Source organism: Rhipicephalus microplus, unplaced genomic scaffold, assembly GCF_043290135.1.
Source record: "Rhipicephalus microplus isolate Deutch F79 unplaced genomic scaffold, USDA_Rmic scaffold_72, whole genome shotgun sequence".
In the NCBI taxonomy this organism is placed as follows: Eukaryota; Metazoa; Arthropoda; class Arachnida; order Ixodida; family Ixodidae; genus Rhipicephalus; species Rhipicephalus microplus.
Window position 1 is genome coordinate 239,402 of NW_027464645.1, and position 16,631 is coordinate 256,032.

At 47.8% G+C, this 16,631-nt stretch overlaps 1 long non-coding RNA gene across 1 annotated transcript in view; it reads right to left on the reverse strand.

The window, feature by feature from the left end:
* Positions 1 to 227: 227 nt before the first annotated feature.
* Positions 228 to 16,631, reverse strand: part of LOC119173465 (uncharacterized) — a 92,429-nt gene continuing 76,025 nt past the window's right edge. Inside the window, exon 3 of the long non-coding RNA XR_012889385.1 lies at positions 228 to 455. This is a non-coding gene — a long non-coding RNA (uncharacterized LOC119173465). The remainder of the gene's footprint in view (positions 456 to 16,631) is intronic.

Consider the following 16,631-nt stretch of genomic DNA (forward strand, 5'->3'; position numbering starts at 1 on the left):
CAACACGGTGCAGGGTTGACTCATCAACAGCTGCCAGGTGCCAGCAGGCCGCGAAGACCACGTGGAACTTGGGCGAGGCACAACAGCGCCGAGGCAGCTTCAACCGGTGGCGGCGTGGGGCTCGTTCTGAGTCGGTCACGTGTAAACCGAAACGAGAAGTTCAAAAAACTCTTTACTACGTCTTTTTTTTTTGCTTAGCTGAAATTCAGAAATTTTAGCACTAACTGCAGAAAATGACATATGAGAGTACTAGATGAGAATTGGCAAACGTTTCAAAATGTTTTGTTTTTGAGCATGCACACTGAAAATGTGAAAAAGAAAGGAACGAGGGGGTACTTATCTCAAGACATATACAGTACATTATTAATTTCCGGGGAAGTTTGGACCACGTTGCTTCTGCTGCCCCAGTGCGGTAGGGCCTGGTCAGGAGGCTTGCATCCTCCTTTTGTCTTACCCTGCGGGCGAACCATGTATACGTGTTACATTGATCCATTTGTTACGTGGGATCTGCTGATTAAAATGACGAATAAACACAAGTTCTGATGGTAAAAAAAAAAAAAACGTCTGCGAAAACAACGATAGAAAATGTGCGAATATGTCAGAATAAGACCGTTATGAGAATAAATGTTTCTCTCTCACCCGCTTAGTGTTCGTCAAATATCAATCACCGCGGCTGTGATCGAACACGCTTAAGCTAGAACACCGTGCCACCACGGCACGTATGTTGAATGTACGTTTATTGCTTCCACAAATGTGCAGCATTCCCCCCTTTTTTTTTGTAGCGTGCTTGCATATGTTTCATAAGATTTATGTCGGTACCCTGCTGGTATATCATTTCAAAGAATGACGAACGCAGCCTTGAAGGACGCGCGCACACAACAGGATTCAATTTTAAGTTCAACACGCAATAAGCTTGAACGTCAGTATTTTTAACGAAGCACCGCGGTTCGAAAGGAAAACCAAGACGCACAGGCGCTACACGTGATGCACCTAGTACAGATGAAAACATTGCACATGAGACAATGACATAATTAATAACCAGCACGTGCCCATGCGCCGTAAAAACCATAAAGATTTAGCGCAGAGCATGATTAATTACATTTCGCTAAAAAGGTGATCAGGGTCTTTTGGTGATAACGCTATTGAAGGTACATGATCAGGACCATGTTTTTTTCTTTGCATTTTATATACTTCAGTCAGTTCCCTATCGCATATCGTGGCATTTGATACATGCTTCCATCAGCTTCCATCAGTTCCTTTCGCATTTATTCCATTGCTGGCGAGCAACCAAGACACAAGAGTTTGTTTTTAAACGAAAGCGCTGATCTTTTAGCAAAGTCGGCGCTTTTGGTGCCAATCATTAGGGTCTTCCCACTGACAGTATACATTACAACTGCAAGATTTCGCACGCCAACATTCAAAAAATGCTCAACAGACCCTGTCTTGACAGCTTCTCCAGAATATAAGCACCTCTTATTTCCCTGGAACAGTGAGTTATCGCTGTCGAGAATAACGGAAGTGGCTATAACGAAACTTTGCTGCTGGTTTACCTAGCTCCCTCAACTTTTGCCTGCATATAGCAAGACGAGCGTTGTCTCCTCTGTGTCTCTTTTGTAAAAAGGAGAAAACAATTAATGATTACTTTCCATCTTGTCACCGGTACACTGGCGTGATTGAGGAGAAGATTTATAGCACAACCTCTTTGAAATCTCGTATGGAAATATCCGAATCAGTGTTCTTTCTTTTGGCGCATCTACTCTGGGCTACAGTCACAGGGATGCTTACTACGCCATAGAGGAATTTATCAGTCAGACTAAAATAATATCGAGCTAAATTATTCATATTTTTATGCATTTCAATACTAGTATACCGCAATTAAGGTTGTTGTATTAACTATTCCTAGCTTATACGAGAAGTATTGCGAAGAAACACTGAAAAAAATTCTTATAACACTCGGCCAATCCCTTGCATTGGGTATGAGCCATGAGAAGAGGAGAAGATGACGACGGGGTGAAGGTGGATGAGTATATCACGTGCAGGCTACTAAAAACTTTCATGGACAATCTCCCGGAGTGGGCATGTGCCAGTGCTCACAGACAACAAACAAACAAACAAACAAACAAACAAACAAACAAACAAACAAACAAACAAACAAACAAACAAACAAACAAACAAACAAACAAACAAATAAGCTGGGTACTACAATCCATACGTTGAAGTCGCCGACTACAGCATGAAAGGTACGTTTGTGCTTGTAGGTGCATGCTTTGAATAGTTTCGTCACAACTGTTGTTCGTCTGTTGTAAACCTGTCTGTTGTAAGCCTTGCAGGAGTTCATTAAAGGTTCAAAGAAATTCAGACTGTAGAACCAATTATTACCCCTAAATTACTTGTTTCCACATTGCTTTATTCATTTCTTTGTTGTTGTTGCTGCTGAAGTTAGCTGCTTCATTTACTATATCCGTAATCCCTTAACTGTCAATTTCTTATATTTAGTTTCGTTCTCTTGATCTCTTTCATTAGTTTAAAATAACTGGTTTTTCAAGGCAAGCTCTCGAGCAACGCGGACAGCTTGGCTAACCGCCATTTCTTAAAGCTACTTCGGCCATTTCTTAAAGGCTAAGCAGGAACCTACACAGCAAATGGGCGATTTTGTAACTCGAGAGCTCTGATAGTCACCAGGAACTGATGCGTGTGCATGAGTACTTGCACGGAGTTCGAGACATCGTAGACGAATCGTAGCAACATCAGGGTGGCCCCTGATGTTGCTTGAGTCTGCTGAATTACAAGCACCACGAGCTTGGTGTGACATGCCGCAGCAGGCAATCAATCAATCCCAGAACGCTCCGCATGCGCGCGGAGCACCACGGGAAAAATGCGTATACGTCGAGCGAGCTGGCTCTCCTGTCGCGCGCTGCTTCTTAGCGGTGAGCACGAAACGAAAAGAACGCGTGGCCATTTTTGGGGTACGCTTAAGGGGGCACAAAACAGCAAAACAGCACCAAACAGATGTTTCGTAAATTTTGTAGTGCTAAAATTGACGTTGACATTGTTGTCTAATAATCATGGTAGGATGATGAGATTAACGACGTCAATGTTCCCAGAGTACAATCTATACTGATTCATTGCTTTATATTAGTGTATTCTTAAGTTGTAAATATTAGACTTATTCGGACGCACCAGCACGTCAGGCATAAAACGGGAGACGAAGGAGATCGGATGAAGGTATTAAGCAGCGGGCGCTTAACGCGGGCATATATCATCAGAAGCATTATATCAAGCAATACGAGCTGAAACAACAAATTCATATTTACGCAACCATAAGCGTGCGCACGGGGGGGGGGGGGGTGGAGAAGACCATCGCTCCGACCCTGGCGGTTGGGGGTGGGGGCAGAGTCAGTTTGATGACAACGACGCTGAACACTTTCGATGTTGCAATAAAAGAACAACACATGTACTCCCGATTTTCAGGAATACCACGGACTAAGAACAGGTCATTGTAAGAAGCACGCCATCGCTTCGTTTTTTTTTTCATTTGTTAATTGTGGAACATGCTGTCTTTTACGCTAGACCGATGGGGGAAGAGGGAGAGACTGCAACGAAACTTATTGACCCCCCCCCCCCCTCCTCATGAGGAACCGTGTACACGCCTATGTATGCAACTACCACGTGTAATGTACTGATATGAATAGAATTGCAAGAGGTACCTTTCTGTTTAAACACTTACTGCGTTATGAAAACAATTTCAGTGTTTTGTTTCACATTGATCACGACGTTATACTGTCTGCCTTTTTCAGAGGGGGGCGATGCCACGTTCTATTTCTCAAGTTTTGTTATCGCCCCAAAACACTACACAATTCTCAGCGCAAACTGCAGGCGCGGTTTGCGCCTGTAGTTTTCGAGAAGCTTCCGGACTGTAGTAGATCATTTCGATAAGATCACGCCCACTCTGCGAACTGTAGAGATTATTCTGGAACCTATGCCACCGCCAGCGATAACGCTAGAACATTCGATGGCAAGAGTATAAATGCCGACGCACTTCGCCGCTTGTGAGTAGTTGATCGACGGGCGATGCTCCGTTCGCCGCTATCAGTCCAAGACTGCTACTGTAATCGGATTTTCCGTTTACCGGGCACAGGTTCGCCCAAATAAACAGTCAAATTCCAACACAAAGTCTCCTGTCTTCGGCCACGTCACGACCCCGTGACAATATGGTCACCTATGAGCATAAACGTGTGCGCAGGACGTGGTGGGCAGGGGTGGCGAGAAAGGGTCAAACGTCAATACAGAGACGTTTTGTCTCAACCTGCGGGGCGAAACGAGACACAGCGTGGGGCAAAACGAGACGATGTGAAACGTTTCAACCCTTCAAATTTCGCACTAGAAACACCCGAAATTCACTCTGTGGGCTCCCACGCAATCTTGATGAGCCCTCTGCTTGCACTCCACGCAATAAATCCAGACATAACAAGGCACTGTGTTGCTCTAAAAGTCTTAACAGATCAAGCAGCTCCAGCCTTTGTGCTGATGGTGTCTTTTGTTGAACGCTTGCACTTCATTGGAGTATTCAATGATTGGAGGGCAAATATGTTCTGACGCATTTTCTTCGTCTCTTTTCGCCGTCTTGATGCAGACCTGCAAGGACATTTCGTGGCTTTCAACTTCGTCAGCCATGCTTTGTGGGACGATGAATTTCGAATTTTCTATCGCTAATTATTTTTTAAATTTCAGTATTAGAAAAAAATCTTTAGAAAACTCAATTTCAAAACGTGTTTGTGAACAGCTTGACACGGAGATTTTTTTTTTTTTTTCGTGCGCCTCTTGAGAGCATTCTTGAGAACGCAGAACAGCCTCAACGTAACGCAAACGGAGCGAGTCCTTTCTTCGACAACAGTCAGTGTTTTTGATGTCGCTTTCCACCCATGAATCTCCATGTAATATTTTATTGTACGTCCTAACTCTCCCAAACAAAAAAAGTAAAACATATAATTAGTATGAGTAAATGGTTCACTTGATAAGGCACTCTCTCTCTAATGCATTTCAATGCCTTTACGTCGCGTTTTGCCCCTCTCACTTGCACGAATTAAAAAAAAATCCGCTTTGTCACCGTGCACCAAATGAACCAATCTTCTGGCAGTATATGTAGCTAGTAGTATAAAGTAGCAAAATAAAAACGTAAGTTATTGTACTGACATCGGAGTTTCATGCACAGATCCAAAAAAAATTGGCCGAGCATAATTTCGCCCCTTTTTGACGGGTCACGAACACACTGACACCAGCCGCGTAATTTTTTCTACGCGAACGCTGTGAGCCGTGATAAACTTTCACACACAAAAAGGTAGACAACTACCAGCACCTATCGCTGAAATAGAGAAACGAAAAAAAAAAAGTACTTGTATTAGCTGCAGAAGTCGGCAAAGTCAAAATGTCGCGTTTTGCCCCGTCTCTCGTTTCACCCCATCCTACCCTAATCATTAATCAGCAGATCCTGCTGCGTAGCAAATGCGGAACTGTAAATTATACAATACTTAAGTGTTTCACAGAAGCCTCAAGCTGCGCACAACGCACATTCCACACGGTCATGACGATATAAGCGTTCGCAAACCAACACAGAGACGACTCAGTTTATAACCGAGGAACACACACTGGTAATTTAAATGAGATAGCGTTAAGAAAAAGCGGCACCGGCAGCGTTGGCCCGGCAAATGCGAAGAATATATCGTATGGCTTCAGAAGGAATCGAGCCCTAGCATTCTGCGTGGCAATCAAGTATTCTACCACAGAGCCACGACTGGTCTCGGGACTTCATTGTAAAAAGACGCCATGCAGGCGTATACTGTGGTGAAGCGTCAACTGTGGTTGCAGTGCTGCCCATATAATTTTATAAACAGTGCATTTGTTCTCCAATGATACATGCATCACGTGATGTTAGCGTCAATTATACCCAAGCGCCATCCAATAATGTTAGCTTACGTAGCTTTATCGAGGGCGACCATCCACGCAGGTATGCAAGTGCTATATTTCCGCTTAAAGCTTCCGGTGTCGCTAATGCCCGCGTTGTTGTTGGTATTGTTACCGTACGTAACTGCAAAAAAAAAAAAAAAACTCGGTTTATAAAACATACGCGACTTTTCAACATATACATGTCTGTGCCCATACCATCTGTACAAAAGGATAGCGTAATTTCGTAAGGTTTTGCTCAATGAAAAAACGCCAGGCCTGCGCGCAGCACAGTCACAGTGAGGGCTAGAAGAGCGGCCTTTCAAAGCCTTTTCCAAACACTTATTGGGTAACTACTGCAAGCACACTTGCTTGATACCCACTACGATATTATTAGCGAATGTTAAGCAGTTGTACGTACTTCACCACCGGCTTTTAGGCTCACCAAGTCAAACCGGGCCATGAAGTTCAGAATGGTTTGTTCTTTCATTCGAGACAAGACCAAAACACTGCAATAAACGAAGCCACAACTACGTTCGAACTCCGCAAGCACCATAGGCAAATCCGTGCACCACTCATCATTCCCATGGTCGCTGAACGATCGTAGTACCAGTGTCACCTCCAGTTAAATTGAATTGCGCCAGCATGTTGATGTGGCTGCAGCAGTGGGCATTAATATGTATATATACGCATGCTTGTAAGGCGAGAGATAGCACGACGTCAAGTTTTCACGACTGGATTGATCAGGTGCGAAGCCTCGCCACGCCAATCAGCCGAGGCAAGTGTCCTGCAGCGTGGATGAAAATAAACACAAAACGAAGGCGCAATAAGGTGAACTTATTTTTCTCCCTCGCCATTTTTGCCGAAGTCGCGGTTGACGTGGCAGTTGCTCGTATAGCTCACCGCTCTAGCGAAGCGTCGTCTTTCTTGGCCGATAAATGAGCCCGTTTTTCTGGCCCCACTTTGGTAGATGAAGAATCGGCTCCTAAAGCAGCCGCACTGCGCGGCTTCATGCTGGCGTTGTGTTACTGGAAACCTTCGTTCAGCGCTAGACGCCCACCAATATCGCGCGGATCGTAAATTTTGCACCCGCAGTGCTGGGAGCAAGCGCGCTGTAAACTCTAGAGGGTAATGGACGACCACGTGACCTGTTATGACGCTCTTGCGCTGCGTCCCCATGACGCAGAAGTACAGAATAAAAAAGGCAACGTGGTAGGTAAGTATAACGAATATCTTTTGTTACGAAGAAAAATAGAATAAAAAACCCCGAAAGTTTCACTGGTTTCTTGCCTCAAAGCGTAACGCCGTAGTTACCTTAGATGTACGCAAGGGTTCTTGGCTATAGGTTAGTTGGTTTACGTATAGTCTTCAGCAATAAGTGGACGAACAGTAAAATTGATTTTTAAAGGTAGACGCAGTTGGCAAGCGCTACAGCGTTCTTTGAAATTGAATGCTCCAGTGGTAGGGAATCTGGCACTTCAATACGTTATATACATATCAGTAAATTACAATTATACTCATTCAATAAACAAGCATTCCCGTTCCAGCTCTTGTTGCTCACTATAGTACGTTTATTAGCGCGAACGATGGCACGGGCCTTCGTGCAGCTTCGAAAGAAGCAGCAAGATACTTAGTGATTCGGCCCAGTTCGTTCTTTCACCTGTCCCGTGGCAACCTTCGTTCGCACTGTTTCTCCATAGCGTTTTAGGCAGCTCACGAAACTGGGATTTTATGACGAATTTGTAAAACGGTGCTGCGAAAGTGTATCGTTTCTAATTCTTAAAGAATAACGTGTCCCGTGAACGTCTGGGCTAAAAAAAGCAAGCAGTACGAGTCTATAATTTGCAAATAGAGGTGATAACCGAATAACTCGGCTATGTTTGCTTTCGCACAACCCGTATTCATGGGCGTACGCGTGCGCCCGAGGCAAGCAGGGAGGAGGGCGGGTCGGGTTACGGTCAAAATGAGCTCCGTCGCTGAAGAACCGAGCGCATATGTGATTCATAAGAGTGATTCACATGTGGGATTTAATGCCCCCAAATTACCATATGAATATGAGAGACGCCGTAGTGGAGGGCTGCGGAAATTTCGACCACCTGGGGTTCTTTAACGTGCACCGAAATCTGAGCACACGGGCCTGCAGCATTTTCACCTCCATTAAAAATGCAGCCGCTGCAGTCGGGATTCGATCCCGCGATGTGCGGGTCAGCAGCCTAGTACCTTAGCCACTATAGACTACCGCGGCGGGGCTGTTTGATTCATTCGGCATAGGTCGACTCACTCGGACTCAGATTGAGCCGCGAGTCCGAGCCTGAGTATTTTGGTGCAGTTGAGTATACGAGTGAGTTCAGTTGAGTGAATGAGTGAAACAAATTTGTTTTGTTCAGAATAGGGGCGAGATAACTCGATGTCCCCTAGCTTGGCCCACTCAATATCACTCGGTATCACCCAACAAGTGATTACCTGTCCGGTTGAAGATAAATTTTCATGTGTGAGTTCGAGTGAGTCCAGGTCAGATAAAATTTGGGTGGTCAGAGTCTGAGTGAGGCTTGAGCGCAAGATATATTGCCTACCATACCAATTCAGCCCTCTTCCGGAACGCTCCAGAACCATGGCAAGTGCGACAACTTCGAGCGAAACTGAACAGACCGAGACTCAGCCAGCTCCATGACCACCAGCCCCTCTATCCCCAAAGCCCTTTCATGGTGAGCCCTACGAAGACGTTGAAGACTGGCTGGACCAATACGATCGAGTCGCCGTCGCCAACGAGAGGTACTAGCACTGGAAACTCCGGCATGTCTATTTCTACCTGGAGGATTCAGCGCGTATTTGGTTTGAGAACCACGAGGCTACCCTGACAACCTGGCCGGTGTTTCGCACTCAGCTGCGGAACACTTATGGTGGCGCCAACCGGAAAGAACAAGCAGAACGTCTCCTCGATTCTCGCAATCAAAGACCAAAAGAAAGCGTGGCCAAGTTCGTTGAGGAGATGTCTCGTCTGTTCCATCGAGCTGATTCCGCAATGACGGAAGACAAAAAGGTACGCTTTCTGATGCGGGTGTCAAGGAACAGCTGTTTGCTGGACTTGTGCGAAACCCACCAGCTACAGTGGCGGAATTCCTCCGTGAAGCGACAACGATGGAGTGAATGCTAAGACAGTGGTCTTCGCAGTATGAGCGGTCGGACAACCTTGCATATCTGTCAGCACCCTTGGCAACACCCGACGTCACGAGCGTGAGAGACCTTGCTTAGCTAGTACGTGGCATTGTACGCGACGAGATGCAAGAGCTTCGCGCAGTGCTTTCACAGTCTCAAGTGGCTGCTCTGACAGACGTCGTCCGTGAAGAGGTACGGCAGCTGGTACGACCATTAGTGGCACCTCCAGCCGAAGGTCATTTGCTAACGTATGCGAAAGCTGTACGCACTCCTGCGCCGGCAGCCAGCTATTTTCCCCGACCAACCAGGATGCAGACGCCGCAACTCTTCTCGCGCCTACCACACTATGAAAACCTACGACCGACTAGCCTGCAGATGCCGCAGTACTTTTCGGGCCCGCCACACTATGGGAATCCGCGACCTAATGTGCGGAAATCCCGCGTGTGGCGCGCTTCCGACAATCGGCCACTTTGCTCCCACTGTGGTGAGCCAGGTCGCTCGTAGAGACAGATGGGCTTGCCTGGATTTTGGCCAGACGCTCGTCCGCCCCGGGATGGAAAACGACCCCGCGCTATCGCAGAATACTTGGCAAGCCTACGGTCTGCGAATCTTCAGCGCCGCCAATCACGCTCTCCGTCTCCTCGACGCTCTACGTCCTCGAATCAATACTCTACTTTCGCCGATGTTGTTGCGGGACGATCCGCTAGGTCCCCAAGCCTCGCCTGGGAAACTAGGATCAGTGGCCAGCGGGGGTGGGACCGCAGTTAGCTATCGTCGAAACAGCCTCCTCCGACCCACCCGCCGACCTTCGACGATTCATTTCAGCCAATACCTCTCATCGCCGACCAATCCGTTGCTGCTGACTTGCCGGTCTTGTCGACAACCATCTGGTAACTGCTCTGGTAGACACCGGCGCCGACTACTCAGTTATCAGCACTGAACTCGTGGCTGAACTCAGGAAGGTTACGACTCCTTGGTAGCATGGACCAAATCTTCTGACAGCAGGTGGTCATCTCTTGACACCGATCGGGAGATGCACAGCAAGGCTGCAAATCTGTGAGTCGACGTTTATTGCCTCTTTCGTTGTGCTTCCCGAACGCTCCCGGAAAGTTATCCTTGGCGTGGATTTCCTTCGCGAGCACGGCGCTGTTATAGATCTTCGAGACTGCCTCGTGACGTTTGCTGGCGACTATGCTCCGAAGCCTAAAGATACCGATACGCAGAGGACTGCACTTCGTATTGTCGACGACACCGTCCCACTTCCGCCACGAACCAGCATGTTCTTTACTGTACAGGGCTACAGAGATCATGACATTAGTGGTATATGGCTTAAGCCAACCTTTCGGTGCTCTTGTCTCAGCAAATCTGCGTTGCCCGCGGCATGATCCAGTTTAAACGTGGGATGACTGAGTTGTTTGTCACCAATTTTAGTGGAGCACACCAACATTTGGCCAAACGAACAACTATCACTCATTTCGAACCCATTGACGATGAAGCGTGTACGACGATTGCCCCAATTTCTGCAGCCGTTGAAAGTGACACCGCGGTAGCCGATACAATCGATGTCAATCCGAAGCTGTCATGTGCGCAGAAAGGGCAAACCCGCTGTATTCTCCGCATGTTTAGTGACTGTTTCACGTCTACATTGGAGATAAAGCAAGCACCGATCGTAAAGAACCGCATTGTCACAGACCATGCTGAACGACCCATACGTCAGCACGCCTACCGAGTATCACAAAAGGAACAAAAGGCAATACGTTCTCAAGTCAAGCAGATGCTCGAAGACGGCGTAATCCAACCCTCGAACAGTCCATGGTAGTCCCCTGTCGTACTAGTAAAGAACAAGGACGGCACTCTTCGATTTGGCGTCGATTACCGCAAACCCAACAAAGTCACAAAGAAAGACGTTTATCCGCTTCCGCGCATCGATGACTCAGTAGACCGCTTCCGACGCGCCCGATACTTCTCCTTCATAGATTTACGCACGATCGAGGTTGATGAACGCGACCGAGAAAAAACAGGATTCATAACGCCTGGTGGTCTACGAATTCAAGGTGCTGCCCTTCGGTCTGTGCTCTGCTCCTGCGACATTCCAGAGGATGATGGATACAGTGCTGTCCGGTCTCAAGTTGGAAGCATGCCTTGTTTACTTAGACGACATCGTAATCTTATCACAAACGTTTGAGTAGCACTTGCAGCGACTTAGATCCGTGTTTGTTGTAATTCGCACGGCAGGCCTATCACTCAAACCAGAAAAATGCCAATTTGGTTACAACGAAATAAAGTTTCTCGGGCTCGCTCGCTGGATTCCGTGCCGACCGGTTGTGCCATCGCGATCTCCAACGACAGCGCAGCTCTGGCCGACTAGGTTGGTCCTACGAAACCTCCTGCCGCCGGTCCCCTACGACGACGACAACGTAGCTCTAGCCGACTGGATTAGCCCTACGCCATCCCCTGTCGCCGACAAGAGCTCTCACCAGTGATGCCCCGTCCTCGGACTCCTGCAACCATGTCCTTCTGTCCTGTTTTCTCTTTATTTCCGTCGCTCCCTGTCCCTGTGCCTCACTCTCTCCTTCCTCTCTCTCTATCTCTCTATCATTTAATCCTATTGTTTTATGCCCTTCTCTATACCCCCCATCCCTCGTGAGCTACTGTCGAGGTGTACTCCCCCTAAGAGACAGTTACGGGGCTCACTTTTCTCTTCTTTTCATTTAAAATCATCCCCCCCCCCCAAAGTTTCTTGGCCACCTTGTTAGCCATGATGGTATTTGGCCGCACCCAGACAAAACATTGGCTGTAGCAGATTTTCCAGCACCTGCCAACAAACGCGATGTGCGTCGATTTTTAGGCCTCTGCGCATACTACAGCCGTTTTGCGCGAAATTTCGCAAGCATTGCCGAATTCCTCACTCGTCTGACAAAAGAAGATGCTCCCTTCGCGTGAAGCCCTGAGCAAAAACGCAAAAACGCGCTTTCTCCGAGCTACAGCAGTGTCTCCAGACTGAGCCCTTACTTGGACAGTACGGCGAAGATGCCGACACTGAACTACGCACAGACGCCAGTAACATCGGCCTTGGTGCAGTCCTCGTCAAGTGGTAAGGCGGTGTCGAACGTCCTATTGCTTATGCGAGCCGGATTTCATCATCTGCGGAGGCGAAGTACACAACCACTGAAAATGAGTGCCTAGCTGTTGTCTGGGCGATAGCCAAATTCAGACCGTACCTGTATGGTCGCCCGTTCAGAGTTGTTACCGATCATCACGCGCTCTGCTGGTTGGCGAACCTCAAAGACCTTTCAGGACGTCTGGCCAGGTGTCACCGGTCCCGTTAATTAGGGAGGCGATCGCCGGGCTAACTCCAAGGGCCGAAGTATCGGCTTCCCGAACCGCACCACGAAAACGTGGACAATTTAGAAGTGGTCCTTTTCGGCGCGCCAGCGGACGCCGGCTGTGGCCCAAAGAACAAGTCAGAGCCGAGAGTTGATAAACAAAACCGAATTATATTCTCAATAATGACAGATCAAAAACAATACACAAGTATACACACTCCACAATAGTTGAATACAATATGTCACCCACCAAACAACGTACTACACAGTACAATCAGCCACACTCGAAACAACGGACACAGACAACAATACGCACTACAATGCAGTCGCATGCATTGAACCACCAAGACACTTAAAGACTAAATAGATAGAAAACCTATTCAGTCCAAAGTTCTTGGAACAAAAGTCTGGATGATACTCTTCCGAGAATCACTCACTCAAAGTCCAGCGTTGTTGTCGTTCCGCTGCCCCCGAAGTTTCTCTTCCAGGAAACCTCGCCGAAGTTTTTCTTCCAGGAAACCTCACGCCTTCAATAGGCCACTCTCCAAGCTTCAAACTTCTTCGCCGGAAACACGTCGGCTTCACACACGCAGCTGTTGCCACGCGTCTTCGCTCGATAGCGGTAGGCACACACTCTTGCCTGTAGCTCGAGTCGTCACCCCTCAGGTGGAAATCATCTTCTCCTGCTTTGTCTCCACGGACAAAACCTTCGCCGACTACACAGCGGAATCCCCACGCGCTCTGGCGCTAACTTCCGTCTTCTCCTGATCTCTCATCTACGCTGCTCAATTAAATACCTTCCGCGCGAGATTCCAGAAAGTTCTCATCCTTTCGTCGGCGCGATGCGCAGCGAAGGCTGGGGGAAAGCGCGAGACGGTACGAGGGCCGTCCGCGACGGATGACTTAACCCGGCATCACCACGCCCCTTTCCATCTAGAAATTTCGAGGGCTTGCTCGGCCGCCGATGTGGGGTAAGGAGGTTCATCGGCGAACCTACGCTTCCGAGGGAGAGAGTCGCGCGGCTGGGGAGTCTTTGAATGTTTGTTTTCTTTTTTTTATCGTTGACCTCGCGGCGTCACTCCGGCGTTTCGTCGCGAGAATTTGGCAGCGCGCCCTTTTTGAGCGCTCGTTCTGTGACACCAGGTGGAGCTTACGCCTCCAAGAGTTTGATTTGACAGTCGTGTACAAATCCGGCCGGAAGCATACTGACGCGGACTGCCTTTCCCGAGCTCCTCTTACGACAGCGTCAGGGGATCACGATCTCGACGGCCGTTTTTTCTGCGCTGTTAGTGTATCCGACTTGGCTGAACAGCAGAAGAACAATTCCGAGCTTCGACAATTCATCGAATATCTTGAAGGCCGCAGTCCGCATCCACCACCAACATTTGCACGCTCCCTATCATCGTACTGCGTTCGCGGAAATATCCTCTATAAAAGAAACTTCATCCCTTACGTGACTGAGTACCTGATCGTCGTCTCGCCATCGTTACGAGCCGATGTCCTTTCCACTTGTCACGGTGAGCCTTCCTCAGGCCACTTAGGATTCACACGTACCTTGGCCCGGATTCACCAACACCGCTACTGGCCTAAGCTCAATCGGGACGTGAAGCATTACGTGAAAACGTGTCATAAGTGCCAGCACCGTAAAGCACCACATCAGCGCCCAGCCGGCTTTTTGAAGCCCGTCGTTCTTCTGACACAACCGTTCAAACAAATTGGCGTGGGTATGCTCGGGCCTTTTCCCCGGTCTCGTGACGGCGACCACTGTATTGTAGTCACTACTGATTACATGACGCACTACTGCGAAACGAAGGCATTACAACGTGGCATCACGATTGAGACTGCCCACTTTTTTAATGAAGAACATCGTCCTCCGACATAGAGCACCAGCAGTTGTCATAACTGATCATGACACAGCTTTTACCGCCCGGATGATACAAGACGTTATGCAGCTTAGCGGAACAGTACATCGAAAAACTACTGCATACCACCCACAAAGCAACGGCCTTACAGAGCGACTAAACAAGACGATCGCCAACATGCTATCCATGTACGTTGACCAAGGCCACAAAAACTGAGATGATACTCTCCCCTACGTCACGTTCACTTACAACACCACTGTGCAAGAAACAACTGAATTCGCACCATTCCGGTTGCTTTACGGCAGGGAGGTCACTACAATGCTGAATGCCATGCTTCTACCAGACAGGCACCAGGTTATTGTCAAGACGAACGAATTTATCAGACTAGCGGACGCAGCTCGTAAGCTTGCAGTCGAACGAATTCATAAGCAACAACGCATTGACTCGCTGCGGTACAACGCTCGTCGTCGCGATGTCTCTTACCAGCCCGGAGAACGAGTATGGTTGTGGACTCCCATACGACAACGGGGCCGGTCAGAATAGCTGTTACGCCGCTATTTTAGCCCCTATAGAGTTCTCCGTCATCTCAGCGAAGTGAACCACGAAGTTCTTGACGTGGACACGGCTCGTCATGCCCGCCGCTCACAACAGCCACAAGTCGTCGACGTTTCGAGAATGAAACCGTTTTACCAACGCTGACTATTCGTCAAACTCCCTTGAGGATAGACTTACAGCGATTGTGAACACCCTCTTGTGTAGCATGTGTTTTATTTTCAGCTCGTAATTATGTTGTGACATCGAGATGATGTTCTTTGGGGGGTGGGGTAATGGAACTAATGCTAGTTCTGCAAGCATTGTTTCCATAGATGCTGGCAGGCTTGTAGGTGCTACTGTTCAAAAGATGACGAAGATGCGCTTGAGCAAAAGACGATAAAGTCGTATTGCCGCTGATCGATCTAGTCTGACGTCCTTGAGTGCTCTATCTACAGGTTGCAGTTACATGTGTAACGTGACAACATCTTATGAATCAGTTTGAGTGAGCTGCGCAATTTTTGCTGACCTAGGTTCATCGGTGAAATCCAGATGATTAAAGCCCGGCACTGCATTAGAAGTGCTTTACTGAGCTCTTCAATCGACCCTCGCTTCGCGAAACACCCATTTCCAGTGTACACTATAAGGGCCACGGTGGGCATCTGCACACAATAAAAGGCCTCTAAATCATGTCAGCCGAAGCGCCCCGAAGCCATGATTACCTGCGCGTCTACGGTCGTCGTAAATCCCCGTTCGGGACCGCCCGGCCGCGGGAAAGACTCGTCAATGGCTCTTTTACCCGGGCTGGCTGCACACCACTCGAATGCTTCGTTCGCAGTTATTCGGGGTGTAATCAATTATAGTAAGTAAGTAAGGGGGTGGACCGCACAGGTACGTAGCAACTGCTCATAAGCTAAACCTTGTCTCGTAGTTATTTATTGCGATACTAAAATGAAACAACAAATTAGTTCCCTGCAAGCTCTACTGTACTTAATATCACCTCGATAGTTTTACCAATACACGAAAAAAAAATAATGTGAAACCCTTTTGCTTTATTTTTCCCGCCAAAATCATCGATGATGATGTTAAGGATTTCAGTTTTTTTCCTCTTTATCACCAAGACGAAGTTTTCTGAAATTCGAATCGTGAAGTGTTTGGTCCGCTAAGATGACAATGCACTTCATTCCTATCGACTAATGATAACGTAGGTCCTAGTAGATGCATTCCAAATCTATAAAGTCATGGCGACTGGTGCGGAAACCTCAAGGTGGCGTAGACACCCGCAAATTTTAAGTGTTTTCTCTCTTACAAAGCATCTTCTCGCCGCAAGCGTGGTGCTTTTAGAATAGTTAAAAGGTAGTTTACTAATACGAGTAAAACCCTCTTTCTCCTTATAGGGTCCCTCGATTAAGGCGGGCCCTGCGACACTTCTTGGGCATGGTCAGAAAACTCTGCCGATCGCTAGTCTATGCTCTCGAGAACACGCGAGCCAAATATACTATAGCACCAGCTCGCAGCCGGGAAGCCACAATAAATGCTCAAAGTCAGCTAAATATTGCTTTCTCTTCTCTCAAAAAATGACGCGACGAGCTCAAAAATCGCTCGTCACAGCCATTGTGTCTGTCGTTGGCTGAATTGAGCACGGCGCACACTCGGTCGTTAACTGCAGGCCGCCGCGGTAGGGTTGCTATAGGATCACTGTAACCGGTGTATACGCGTGCAATTGCTCTGAAAAGCCACGTATGCGAAAAAAAAGAAACAAAAAGTTGTCAACGCCACGAGGCGTACGTGACGTATTTTCTTTCCTCGCGTCATC